This window comes from Capsicum annuum, chromosome 9 (assembly GCF_002878395.1).
Source record: "Capsicum annuum cultivar UCD-10X-F1 chromosome 9, UCD10Xv1.1, whole genome shotgun sequence".
NCBI classification, from domain to species: domain Eukaryota; kingdom Viridiplantae; phylum Streptophyta; class Magnoliopsida; order Solanales; family Solanaceae; genus Capsicum; species Capsicum annuum.
The window spans coordinates 75,285,019-75,300,911 of NC_061119.1; positions in this window are offsets into that span (position 1 = coordinate 75,285,019).

The following is a 15,893-nucleotide window of genomic DNA, read 5'->3' on the forward strand; positions in this document are numbered from 1 at the left end:
TAAAGGTTTCATTTGGATATGGGTTTTCTATGGCTCAAATAATCCGATTTACTCAATCAATCTACTTTAGTTGATGGGTTATGTCGAAAGTAACCTAAGAAGCTTAGATATAACTCACAACCAGCTATAAAGTCATTGACGAGTTGAATAAACATAACCTCAAGGATATACCTTTAACATGCTCGCTGAATATAATTCTAGGGTACTGAAAGGTGCCCATAAGGCTAAACCCTAATCCTAGGATTGTTGAGAAGGAGAGTGGTTGGGGGAAATATATCTCACCGCTCTCACCCTTAGCCTCATCCATAGTTTTTACTTTACCCTTGTCGATAACCCTAGCAATGAAATCCTAGATATGGTGCCAAGATCAAAGAAAAGGATAAGACAAAAATCATGAAAACAGTAAAGTGCAAAATACACAATCGAATGAGATAGGGGAGGAAGTGACCATAAAGAGGGTTCCTCCTCTTATGCTAATAAATATACAAAGATAATAGAAGAGTAAGGAAAAATGGTAAAGAAGGTTATTTTTATAGACCAAACCTTATTTAATGCATAGAAAAAGGAAGGCTGAAGATTCTCTCCACGTGTATAACACAATTAATGCCATCAAGTCATGTTACAATGGTTTTTAAGAAATAAGGCACCTAGGGTGGCTTGCTATTTTTCAAAATTGATGATTTGATTTCTTACTGCAAATCTTTAATAATTTATTTCCAAAATTCTAATCAAGGTGCAAAAGGGCATACTAAAGGTTTTAAAGATGGGATTTTAGAGGTATGAAAAATCAAAATAAAGTTGTAAATATTACATAATCTAACAACCTTGGCAACCGAGAGAGATCTCAACTATCATAGTCATCATCAGCGCTGTTGTTACACCTTTTGATAACTGAAATCTCCATTTTTTAATTCGAGGCAAACCTCTTATTATCAAAATGTGATCAACTAACAAGATCAACCAAGGTTTGGGACTTGGCTATCTATATGTCAAAATCAAGGCATCCTATACTAGCGTCCTTTAGAATCCCAATTCAATACTAGCGTCCTTTAGAATCCCAATTCACATGATCTGGGCATCAAGAGAATTCTTCGAGTTAAGATGTCTTTTCCTAAGCCTAGCTCTCTTTATTAGAGCATAATTTTCTACTTTAGGCAGTATATCATTTTTGAGGCAATACTAGTACACCAAGGGATGTAGAGGTCTGTATATGATGATTCAATCCTATACTCACTAGGTGGATTCTCTTTTTCAGCTTAGTCTTTCCTTATGAGATTCTCAATAATGGTGTCCTATGAAGTATTCTCTCACCACAAAGCTTTCAACTCTTTAAATCATTGTTGGATGTCCCCTCAATAGCCCTCTATCTTATTTAATACCATATACAACTTGATTATTAATGCCTTGATTTTAGGATCCTGATGTTCCAAGGTCTCAACAAAAATGTTCTAATCTTACATGACGACCAAAGCTTTCTCAAGCTTATTGCACTTTAGTCAGAGGGGTTTTCTCTCCTTCAGTAACCATTAGAGGCTGCCCTTAACTAACATGTTAGCTTGTACCAATGAAGAGTAAATTACTGGAAAAATATAGAAATTTATTAGGTGTAGGAATATAAGATGTAAGAATCACTAACCTTAGCAGCGACGTTAGCATAACTATTCATACGGCATTCAATGGTAACCCTGTCCATCCTCAAGTGATCTTTTAGTGAGATCACAAAATCTATATACTTGACTATCCCCACTGGTATTGGTGTCCATCATTTAACATTATGTTAGGTCTTGGACCAGGAGAGGAAAAATATCTCTTATGGTATAAGAGCTTGCAAGCCTATTAGGAGATTGCGACCCAAGAAGTATTGGGTTATTATACCTTGAGTTTTTATGAATTAAAGGTTGAAGGACCCTTGGGGCATATCCCTCGACTGAGAATCCTGGGTAAATTAAGAAGGTGTGACTTGCCTATTCCTAATAGTGGTGCATCAATTACACCCGATAGGGACCATGGGAGGTTGAGTCCGAGAATTAGCCTGTTAGTATTTCATAAAATAACCCCACAACTTTGAGACAAGGTGTGTCAAGGATTTCCATCCTTTTGATCATCAAGTTTCCCTATAAACCTTCAAGGTCTCAAGTTAAGGCAATACTTTAGAAGTGGACTTTATCGCCTACTCCTCGTATAATCTCGACCCTTTTTTTTCTCCCCTTCATTGAAAGAATGAGACCCCACCTCAAAAAATGGATCTGTCATCGTATGAATAAGATCATGGAGTCGATTGCAGGGGTCTCAACCAATAATACTAGTAGCAACAACCAAAGGCAGAAAAAACATTGAACTAAATGTTAGGTCTACACGAAAAAGGTCTTAAGTATACATAAGGTAAAAATTGATAGCCTATGATAATGATAACATATTATGGTGGTCTGAAAGATTCATCTAGGATCAACTAGCAGTAATGAAAGAATTTAGGATACCCATGACCAATGAAAAAAGTCTCCCAACTTGGTAAAGAAAGGGAATATCGATGGATAGACACCATTAACGAGATAAATAATACACTTAAACAATAATTTGTCAATAAAAAATAGACTAAAAATGAATTAAAAAAGAAAAAGAAAAAATGGGCGAGTCACAATTGCTCACGCTGCGTGTTTCAGGTTTTGAGGAAAAGGGACTCGAAGAGATTTTCAATGGCTATAGCTATGAAGCAATTAGTCCACTCTCGATCATGGATGTCATCTAAATTATCAAGTAGCAACCTCTTTCTGTGGTGAACTATCTATACTATTCCTCCCCAAGCTTGATGAGGGGAATAAAGCAAAAATAAATGTATCAGGGAAAATTCTTCATCAACCAATGTGTCCAGTATGTGAATATAAGCGATAACTCCCCATCTTCTAGGACGAGACCCATGCTAAATAGGTAAGTGTAAAAAAGGTATTGAAAAGTCTCGACGAAGTAATATTCTCAGATGCACTAGTAGCTTCTCCTCAATATTTTTTAAGGTGACATCCACAGTCTACCCAAACCAAGGGTAGGTCACTTTTATTCACAAGGGAATACAATTCACTCACAGATATATTCTTCATCCCATTACTGGCCCATGGCATAATTTTGAAATCATCATAAAAAAAAGTACATAATGAGAATAATTTCTTCAATGGTTAGATTAAGACATCAGTGTCTGAAGTAAAAACAAAAAAGTTCAAAGAAGAACCACACATACCAGATTGAGATAAAAGTAAGCAAGAAGAGGTTGGAACAAACAGAATCCTCAAAATAAAAAGATAGGAAAGAAAAAAAGGTATATTAAACCTGAAAGAGAATGGTGAAGCCCTAGAATATATTAATTTTAGGGGGGCTTTCCCACGCTTCCTAGGGCAAAGTGTAGTGGACGAGATAAACATTTGTTAAAGTAGCATTTCACGTGAAAGAGATGATTTATTTCTTCGGAGGAAATGAAAGTCATGTCAAACTGACATTTTGTTTTATTTTATTTTTCCATTTTTTGGAAACAGCTAGCGCAATACTCAAAAAATGCAAGGACTATCCGTATAGGGTAAAATCATATTAGGAACATGTGGAACGAAATACAAGCCTAACATAGAGTCTTAATGCAGCAAGAATGCAGAACCTCAAGAGGCTCTCTTCGAGATAATAATGTCAGAGATGCCATCTTGTATAGGATAAGGACCAAGTTGTCATCGACCATAATGACATGACAAAAAGGATAAATATGAGACAAGAGACTCAGGATGCTCAGTTGTGTGGATGAGATCTTATGAATTTGGGTTATATATGAATATTAGCTAGCACTTTCCAATGGATTAAACCCATGGCACAATGATATATGCTTTAGTATTTTAGGGATCTAATGACATTTTCTTATTGGAGAAGGCCTTAACACTATAGACTATTAATAATTTTTCCTCATTTGTAAAGAGATCTTGACTATGATTCTCTAGAGCAATATATCAGTTTCCTGGGCTCCAAGCATTTTCTTTATTCGCATCCTATCTTGAATTCAATAGTTATGTAAGTAGCAGATTTCAGAGCCAAAATCTAGGATCTCCGAATCTCCCACATTCACCTTGAATATGCCTATATTTGTTCTGTTTAGCTTATTTATATTATACTCTATCTATTTTCATCATATACTAATAACTAAAATGCTAGTAAGTCAGACCTAAAACATATTTAAACTGCAACACGTGTTCTTCATCTTCTACAAATTTAGCTTATCGATTTCAAGATAAACAGGATTAGAGATAATGAAGTTTTGACAAGGTCATAGTGAGTTACAAGAAATTACTTGGTAAAGTTTTTTGATAGAATACATTGAGTACATTATTGTTATTGCTCGAGATAGAATAACATAAGTTGAATGCCCCAATTAGTAGATAAAAAATTGGGTCGACCTAAGTTTAACCTTTTAGGTTTGCTTGTTTTGCTTTGAGATATGATAAAACCAACCCAAGAGACACATTTGATTTAAAAACTTACCTTTATAAAATAATTTAGGGGATATTTTTTCTTAGATCTTTCTCCTTATTTAAAAGATGTAAAGAATTTTCAACCAGAGAAATAAGTTTTCAAGCACTACAATAAAAAATAAATATACCAGACTAAAATTTGAATGATAAATGCTCAAGTAAAAGAGAGGGTAAACCTTCTATTACAGAAAAGCTGACAATCTCAAGAAATTTATTCTTCATTCACACAATTAATTTATGCAATCAATGCGACAATGGCCTACACTTTTCAGCTACTATCACCACACTATTTTGCCTCTTTTTTGGATACTTTAAGATTTTAAAAATAGTGTAACTGAAAACTGAACATGGAAGCATATCATAATATATTTTCTGTTATGAAAAAAGTGTGAAGAATTAAAATTACTAGTCACTAAAGTCCTCACATTGAACCATGAGGTCATCAAGCTAGTATGTCATTTCACATATAAAGGTAGCAGGATTAGAAAAAAAATAAAGATTAAATGATAAACCAAGGTTAATAATATATCAGAATTTGTTGATTTCATATCATTTGTAATTATTTTTATTTTGCAAAAATAATATCCACTAGTATGAGTGATGAGGATGAAATCTATATGAAATTTGACAAGACAATAAGGGAAAAAGGTGGAAGTGGCAAAAGTTTGAACTAAATCTAAGTTTTCTTACTCAACCATCGGCTTAATTGCTAGGTAGCTATTTACTGATAGTATTTACTTATTTCTCATCTATCATTTTCGTTATATGTGTGTGTGTCAAATATTCGGCCGCAGGCTCGCAACTAACAATATGACAATACATAGCAGTGATAATTTTTTATTTTTTCTCTGACCTATAGAGGACGAAAATGTCTTTGAGGGTGAAAAAGAAATTAATATAAAACCCAATTCATACAATATTTTTATCTAATGCCTCTATACAATTTTTTTTACCTAATGATCATAATTGGGTCATAGAAATAAATAGAAGGTAGTTGTCATTGGCAGAATCACAAATACCATCTATAAAATAGAAATGTAACATAGAAAATCTGTTAGCAGCATATATACATATTTTTTTTATACACCAATCAAGGATCTTGAAAAAATCAAGAAGTAGACATCCACAAATCCAAGAATTCAGACCTCCCCCCTTCTTTGCTTCTAACGTGGTTGAAAATTGAAATTGAAGAAAAGTTTAGAAGTTCAATTGTCTCTTACACTATTGAAGATATTTTCAGATCCCAAATACTTCTTCATCAGGAACAAAATGCACGGCACCATGTACTCTAATATACAAACAATTTAAGAATGTGTGATGTCAACCAAACTAAATATTAAATTAATTTATTGAATTGTAAAAAACGTAAATCACAGACGCAAATATATTTGTTCACACATCACAGTATGAAAATAATCATATTCTATTACTACAAATCTAGTAGTTTACAATTTTGTAGCAGTAAAATTACATAGCTGAAAATAGTGAAATAAAATTTACTTCATTTATTACCAAAGTGGAGGTACTTCCGCTTTCCATTCTTCAAACTATTTTAATCATATTTTCTTCCTTGCTCCCCACATAAATACATAGATAAAGTACTCTAAAAATATTTTTATCAAATAAAAACATGTTTCACATTCTCTTTCCCAGCAGACGTAGAATTTTAGAAATAACATCCAATGTCTACTTTTCATTTTGAGCTCGCCTCATTTTATCAGCATCATTTCTCTTACTGCAAGCCCAATTGTTTCTTGTTTTCAGTAAAATCTTCAAAATTAGAACAAAATGCATTATTTCATATTTTTAGGAAATGCTAAAATAACTCCCTTTTTATTTCATCCATTTCGATTTATATAGAAAACAAGTTAATAGTAATCAAAATAATCGACTTTGCATAAGTTTATTACTGACCTTTGAGAATTTTGATTAAACTATTAAAGAACTTAGAAGAAGAGAAAAATCTCTAAGAAAGTACCCTACTACAGTTCTCTCAGATCTCAGCACAACCTCCTAGAGATCATTGTTTTTGAAGAAATTTAGACATTTGATACCAAATATTCAAAAAAGAACATGTGTATGTAGAATGGAGTAATAAAAGATCCAAAAGAAAAACAAAAAAAATAAAGTTATGGAAAAATTATGTACCTCCTTTTTAGTTGTAATTGTAATTTCTCAAACTCATAAAAAATTTCTTCATTGTTTCTGGTGAAGAGCCGAGGTACACCATTTTCTTGCCCATGCCTTATTCTCTAACCCTGAAAGGTCAAATCAGATGAAAAAAAGAAGCCTTAACAAGATTGAAAAAAAAAATTTACTTTGAATGTAGCAGATGTATTAACACTCAATAATAAATTCACTCTCATATTTTTGTGACTTATGAGATTATATGCTATCTTTTCAAATTATATTTACCCTGAATCATTATATGTAGTTAGCGCACATATGCCTCATTGGTCTTTTCCCTAATATGTTTTTTCTAATTCCCTGAATGCTGAAAGATTTTTTGCTAATAATGATATTGCGTTTGACAAAAGCTTCCTTTACATAGTACAATACTGTGAAAGGGGGATAAAAAAGAATTACTGTCACAACCCAGTCACCAAATTAAAATGAAAAGCTATATCATAAAGTATCTATCGAAAGAGAAAAGGTAAAATACATTATCCAAATCTTTTATGAATATAATTAAATATCTTGTGTGCATCAAATTAGTTTGGTAACCCAATTCACCAAGCACCAAAATAATATAATGTGTACTATGAAAAAAATATTGTCCAGAACATAGATCAACTAAATTCAGGTTATAATCCATCTTAATTTTAACTATTGAAGAGCAAAAAAGGGAAAAATATATCAACTTCATATTTAAATATTCAATATCATGAACCTAGTTATCTATTTTCAAACATGAAAAAAAACTAAAAATTGGATTGACAAATTGGAACCAGGATAGAGAAACAACAAATTACATAGAAAAATAGCTCTTTAACAAAAAATTTTGAGTATGAAGAATTAATGTAAGATTAGATAAGTTCATTCTTTATCTCTTAAGTATGAGCCATCCAATGCATACTATAGACTCTTTTTCACCATTGGAGCCATTTTCTACTTCTTTCTATTGAACTCACAAAGAAAATCCAATTTGAAATGGCCACCTTTCAATTATTTAGTCCATCTAGCTGAAAATTCTCAAACTTCTCATTTCAAAACCTAAAGTCAAAATTTTAAATTCTTAATGAAAATAACAAGGAAGAAAAATTATCAACATGCAACGATTAAAGAATCAAAAAAATAAAGTCACAAATGACCAAGAACAGATAGAGATGCTGATATGAATGGAATAATTAAAAATAATAAAATAATACAAAATTTAGAATCAAAATCTATCATAACAAAATAACACCTTGATTCTAAATCAGCGAGGGAGAATAAAAGACTAAATTTTTAGGTGCAGAGTAATGTAAATGGACTTCCATAAGTGATATCAAAATATATTCAACACAAGCAACACAGAGAATAACTCAATCAAAATAAGGAAAGACCAAATTCAAAATTCTACTTGGATTGAAACACATATATGGCTAAAAAATAGAGAAAATACAAAGGATATTCAAAAGTCATCAATAAAATCTATCGGGAACAAGCAAAAAAGGAGAAAGTAGAAGAACTCATCAGAGAGCTAAGCAAATGGATGGAAAAAGTGAAGTGAAGCAAAAGAATGGTAAGTAAACCGAAAGAGCCACCACGTGACAAACAAAAGAGCCATATGGATATATGGGTGCTGCATTTATATTATTAGTGCAACTTTTATCTACCATAATACATATATGCCATTCGTAGTACTTCAACCCTTCATTTATAATTAGTAGAAATGTACATCTTTACTCATTTATTTTCTAAATATTCACATTTTTAATGTATTATTAATCATCAAACCATTTAATTACTTAAGCTTTATGTTCAATTTTAACGTTACTCAATATTTTAGTATAACATTGTTTTAAATAATCCAATTATAAGTTATTTACCATGTAAAGGGATAAAAAAACACATATAATAAGTTACAATTGAGTATGATTACTAAGATATGCAAGGAATAAAAATCATAACTAAGCAATAGCTTGGCAATCAAAAGTGTAATTATTCAAAAAACAGACTCATGTTTTACATGATATAATAATAAAAAAATTAGTATAATCTCACAATTGGGATCTAGGGGTTGTGTTGTGATAGACTATTATGCCCCATATGTTTGACGATTTTATTTTGATAGAAACTATGTATTTTAATGCGATTTTAAGATTGAATGATGATTAAAAATTTTAGAGAATCATTAGGAAGTGTATTAGATTTTTGAAATAAGTTCAGAGCCTGGCAAATCTCCAAAATAGTAAGGGTCTGCGTTTAGTCCATGTCACAGAGGCAAGATACACCCCAACAAAAAAATTAGTGGCTTCGTGCGATAAGGGTGTACCATGCCAATGGTCGTGGCGATGCTAAAATTCTATTTTTCCTCTAGATTTTCAAGGGTAATTTTGTTTCTTACATCCTAATTGGTCCTACGACTAGTACAAATGTGTTTTCCCATCCCACAACTCAAATTACACCATTTCCTCTCCTCTCATGGTCTCAAGAATGTCAAAAGAAAGGATTTCTCTAAAAAACTCTCTCAAGGACGCTACCTTCAAGAAATTTGTTAAGTTCATGTATGTGGAATTTGAACAAGGATAACCTTTCATCCTTATGCCAAAAAGCTCAGTTTTATATATATATATATATATATATATATATATATATATGAGATTTGATCATTAGGATTCATACCCACTCACCTTGCTTTAGAAATTATGATACTTCTTTCTGATTTATACTTCATTTAATACAAGAATTCACATTTACTCATGTTTTACTCACGCAATTGATTTTATGAACCGAGTTATAATGTTTCGACATGAAAGTTCCAAGAATTTTTAAATGTATACATGATTTAGCATGATTCACTCAATTTATAAAAAGTTCAAGCTTATTAGTTCAAATTATAGATTATTACTGCATGATTGAGATTTTAGTTTTGATCTGATGATCTTAGATAACATATGAAATTTATATATTTATTTAAAAACAAAATTAACTAAAAAGACATGATTGATTTTCAGATTTACAAACCTATATGCTTACTTTATGGTGAATTTCATACATTACAAGCACTAGTATGTTTATGGAGTAGTATTTAGCATCGAGGAGTGATAGGGTTACTGCACCCAAATTTCCAGAATATCCCAACCGAACTTGGATGGACATCTCAAGCCCACCGAGTACCGGAGATAACCCCCTTAACCTTTTCTCAAGAGCACAGTAAAAATAAATAGCATAAGCTAATCAAGTCAATAAAAAATATATAAAACTAAAGGAAAATTTAAAGTGTCAAAACTGGACATCAATGATATCCCAATCCTGTCCACAAAAGCCTTTAATCTAAGAATACCAATTAAGTCGGTACATGCTCCCGGCTATGATAAGAGAAATCCATAAGTACTAGAAAAATAAATAAAATATAAGAGAATGACCGGGCCTTTCGAAAGATGGAGCCACACCACTTAACAACTGGTCAACAGGGATACCAAACCCGCCTAATGCTGGACCAGATCACCAGAAAAGCCCTTGGAACCTATATCATGAAATGATATAGCATTTGGGGATGGTTAGTATGAAGAGTACTAGCATGCAACCTAAGGAAAGGGATAAAATAATACATTTATCAAAATATCTAGTCATAAACCATATGCACAACAATTTTTTTTTATATATATAGGATGCAGGGGTAGGGACAAGGGATATGAAATATGAGATTTTAAAACATTAACTTGAACTATATAACTTCTACTGACATTCCAGGCACCCACGAACAATCTGGCCTGGCTCTCCATTCATGTTAGCCACATGTATCGGGAATGTCTAAAGACACCAAGGTGATATCCATCTAAAATATATTGTTTATCCATACACAATGTTCATATTAACCCCCAAAGTCAACAAATATGGTTTCCAATGTTGCCCCCCAGAGACTACACTTTCTCGGTGGGCTACATAATTTCTTTTAAGCCCAAATTAAATTAATTTGCACATAAGCCAACCATTAACCATGAAGTCATTTATTTAGGCATTTCTAGTTTGGTATCGTCATACCAATATGCTCGCAAGCTATTGTATTTATGCCAAACCATAACCATTTAACCAAATTGACTCCAATTACTAGTTTAAAATCCAAATCATAGCCACCAAGGATTTACTAGTTTAAAATCCAAATCATAGCCACCAAGGATATCCAAAATATTTTTATCCATTTTCCCTTTAATGCAATGCAATATTTTCAAAAGAATGAGTTAAATTATATAAAATCCTATTCAAAACCAAGATTATAATGTGGGTTGAGACTTATAACATTGCCAAGCCAAAATTCATCAATTTCGCAAAACCAAGTACCAAACTCCACCATTATCATAAACTACAATTTCTGTTCACAATTCACCATTATAACACTACACTAATTCAGTTCAAATCCATCATTTGAAACATGAGTAAACCATTTAAAACAAGATATAACAATTCAAGATTATAAAATCCAAGGACTCTCAACCCTAGTTCAAGCCCATCATTCAAAACATATAAATATCAGATAAATTGCTTCAATAATATAAAATTTAAGTTAGGTAGTGTACAACATGCCTGGAATATAGATGAATTCAAAGAGAAATTGAATTTTAGAGCCTGGAGAATAGAACCACAGAAAAACCTTTTGTATTTCTTAACTTGGGAGTTAAAAAAGAGAGAGCAATGTAAAATTCAATGAATTTGAGGGTTTTCTAGGGTTGGAGGATGTTTTAAAGATGTTTTAAAGTGAAAAAGACAAAAAAGCCCCTATCCCAAGAAAAAATAAATTAGTCGTGAATTTCTAGGGTCGTACATTTTTTCCCTTTGGATTATTCATCCCCGAAAGAGAAGTTAGGACATCTTTAACATGATAATAAAAAGAACACAACAAAAATCAAAGACAATTTTGAAATGCTACAAGAGGAAAATAAAACCCATACATTAAGCACATTCGTCCAACATGGGAAACAAGAATGGGCACTCGGTTTTTATATCTTCTTCCAACTACCATGTAGCCTCTTCTACCTTTTGATTCCTTCAAAGAACCTTCACCAAAGCTATATAATGAGTCCTCAATTTTTAAACTCTCCTATCCAATATTTCATCTAGGATTTCCTTATCGGACAACGAATCCTCAACACCGATCTTCTCAGCAGGCACTACTAAGAAAGGGTCACCTACATACTTTCTCAGCATAGACATATGACACACGGGATGAACCAAAGCTAAACTCATTGGTAATTCCAACTCATAAGAAACATTACTAATCCTTCTCAGAATATGGTATAGATCAATGTAACGAGCACTGAGCTTCCTTTTTTTCCAAACCTCATTACTCCCTTCATAGGAGAAACTTTCAAGAATACCTAATCGTTAACTTCAAATTCCAACTACCTTCTCATCACACCTGCATAAGAATTTTGGTGAATTTTATCAATATTAAGTCTTTCTTGACTTACCTTTAACATCTCCTATTTCTTGGCGATCAAATTAGGGCCAAACAACCTAGTCTCACCCAACCTCCAATTTCCAATTAGAGACCTACATCTTCTACCACAAAGGGCCTCAAAAAGGGCCATTTGGATGCTAGATGATAACTGTTGTTGTAAGCAAATTCAATAAAAGGAAGATGGTCAACCCAACTACCTTTAAAATCAATCATGTAGGCCCTTAGCATATATTCCAAAGTCTAAATAGTATGCTGTACTTTCCCATCTATTTGAGGGTAGAAAGTGGTGCTGAGGTTCACTTGAGTACCCAAATCATTCTAAAAAGAATGCCAAAAATGAGAGAAGAAGTACGTACCTTAGTATAAAATGATAGAGACTGGTGTCCGATGCAACTTGACTACCTCCTGAATGAACAACTTAGCATAATCCTCTAGTGAGTAGTTAATCCTCTCAGGCAAGAAGTGAACATACTTAGTTATTCTATCTACAATGACCCAAATAGAATCGTACTGACTTTGAGACCACGGAAGACCCATAATAAAATCTATATTAATTATTTCCCACTTCTATATTGGCAGTTCTATCTCTTAAGATGTGTAACCAGGCCTCAAATATTCTACCTTGACTTGCTGACAGACCATACACTTAGCAACAAAATTTGCCACATCCCTCTTCATATTATTCCATCAATAGATTTCCTTTAGGTTATGATACATCTTGGTGAAACTTGGATGAGCTATATATTTAAACTCATGAGCTTTGGTTAAGATCCTTTCCCACAACCCATTTACATCAGGTGCACACAACCTTTCTCGATATCTAAAGATGCCATCTTCCCTAATCTTGAAATCTATAACCTTTTACTGACCCACATTAACTCTGATTTGCATGAGTATGGGGTCCAAAACTTGTTTCTCCTTGACCTCAACACTGGGAAATAATTTAACCACTTCTTGAATAATTACCCCTCTATCCTTGGAGTCCAAGATGTGAACTCCTAAGTTTGCCAATCGGTGAATATCCTTCACTAATCCTCTTTTCTTCTTTTTAAAGTAAGATAAGATCCCCATGGACAACCTAATAAGAGTATCAGCAACAACATTAGCTTTACCTAGATGGTAGTGCAAACTCATATCGTAATCCTTAAGTAGTTCAACCCACCGCCTATGCCTGAGATTTAATTCTTTCTGTGTAAACACATACTGAAAACTCTTATGTTCTAAATAAATGTCCATATGCACCCTATATAAATAGTGGTTCCAAATATTCAAAGAAAAGACCATAACCACAACCTCTAGGTTGTGCATCAAGTAATTCCTCTCATGAACCTTAAGCTGCCTGAGGCGTAGGCTACAACCTTATCATACTACATAAAAACACAACCTACTCCCACACGGGATGCATCATAATACCCAACAAACCCCTCAGTACCCTCGAGTAGGGTCAATATAGGTGTAGTAGTCAACTTGTCCTTTAACTTTTTGCAACTGCTGTCACAAGCATTTGATCATAAAAACTTAACTTTTTTTATGGGTTAACTTCTTTAGCGGAGTAGAAATATATGAGGAACTCTTCACAAACCTCCTATAGTACCCAACCAATCCCAAAAAGCTTCAAATGTAGGTTGGATTCATGGGTCTAGGCCACTTCTTAATGTCTCAGTCTTTTGTGGATCTACCTTGATCCCTTTACTAGAAACAATATGCCCAAGAAAAGTCACAACACTTACCCAAAATTCACACTTAGAAAATCTTGCATAAATCCTTAAGGTTCACACACCATCTGGAGGTGATTTGCATGGTCCTTCTCACTTTTAGAGTACACTAAGATGTCATCAATGAAGACTATAACAAACAAATACAGAAACTGCCTGAACACCCGATTCATAAGACTAATGAAATTAGTCAAAACATTAGTCATCCCAAATGACATAACCAAAAACTCATAATGGCCATACTGAGTCAAGAAAGCAATCTTGGGAATATCAACCTCCCTAATTTTAGCTTCTAATAGACCTAGCAAAGATCAATTTTAGAGAAATACCTAGCATCCTGAAGCTAATTAAAGAGGTCATTAATATACGTATTTTTCACATTAACCTTATTTAACTGATGGTAATCTATACAAATCTGAAGGGACCCATTTTTTTTACACAAAAAGCACAGAAGCACCCTACGAAAAAACACTAGGGCGGATGAAATCCTTATCAATAAGATCTTTTAATTGCTTCTTTAGTTCCTTTAGTTTAGCTGAAGTCATCTTATAAGGAGGAATGGATATGGGACAGGTATCTGGTAGAAAATTAATTCCAAAATCTATTTCCCTATCGGGAGGAATTCTAGAAAGATCATCAAAATTTTTTTTAGGAAATTCGTTAACCACAAGGACAAATTGCAAAGAGGGACTTCCAAAGTTAGAATCCTTAACCAAACTAGATAATATAGATACCCCTTGGAAATTAATTTCTGATCCCTAAGATAAGAAATAAACTCCCCTTTTGGAACTAGGGAACTCCTTTCCCATTCTAATGTTGGTTCATTAGGAAAATAAAAGGTGACCTTTCGAGTTCTACATTCCAGGGAAGCATAGCATGAACAGAGCCAATTCATTCCCAAAAATACATCAAAATCCACCATATCAAGTTCTGTCAAATCCACCAATGTCTCCTTATGAAAAATGGACACCACACTACCCCTACAAATTTTATAGCAAAACTAGAATCACCGATCAGAGTAAAAATAGAAAAAGGATCGAGAATACTTTTAGGACTAAAAGCAAAGTGTACAGCCACATAAAAAGTTACATACGATAGGATAGAACCCAAATCAAACAAGTAATAAACATCATGATTCCTAGGGATATATAACATACCAGAGACAATATCTAGGGATACCTCAGATTCCTGTTGTGTAGAAAGTGTATAAAGATGATTCCAACCAGCTTTTGCTCATAAAGTAGTACCCTTTACTATAGGAGCTGAAGAAGTGGCCACTGATGCCTTATTAGTCCACTAGTAACCCTAGCTATTGGATAATTCCACTGTATATGACCAGGCTGACTATAATTAAAGCATAAATTCTTTCCCTCCTCACAATATCCATGGTAAAACTGTCCATAAAAATTGAAAGGAGGGTAAAGTGGGGATAACTGAGCTCCAATGGCTTGATATTGGGCACCCTATGCCTTAGAACCATTGCTAAATTGGAAACACCAATCACCAAAGGCTTAGGATAAGAAGCACTAATCAACGAATAAGAATTTCCCCATTTCTTATTCTAAAACCATTGCCTGCCATATATCCCATTGCTCTATTCATTTGTACCTTGCTCTGCATACCTAGACATCTTACTCTATCTTTCCCCCATTTGTGCCTATTTTTTTTTCATCTTCCACCTGTTGCATGTACACCACTAACTTGGATATATCCATATCATTATTCAACAAGACATCCTTACACTTTAACACCAAATTAAGAGGCAAACCAAAAACAAGCTTTCTCATTATGGACCTCATATTAGACACCAACTTTGGACCATAATGGGACAGTTATTGGAACTTTACTACTACTCCATAATAGTCATACTACCTTATTTCAAATTCATAAACTTTTTAGCTTTGTTTTTCATTAACTCTTGAGGAAAAAAGTGATCAAGAAAGGTACCCACAAACTCTTCCCACATAATCAGCTTAGCATTGTCACCCCATGATTTCTCTCACTCCTAATACCATGAATAAGACAATTTCTTTAACTGGTTAGCTACAAACTCTAAACCTTCTAAAACACTAGCATGCA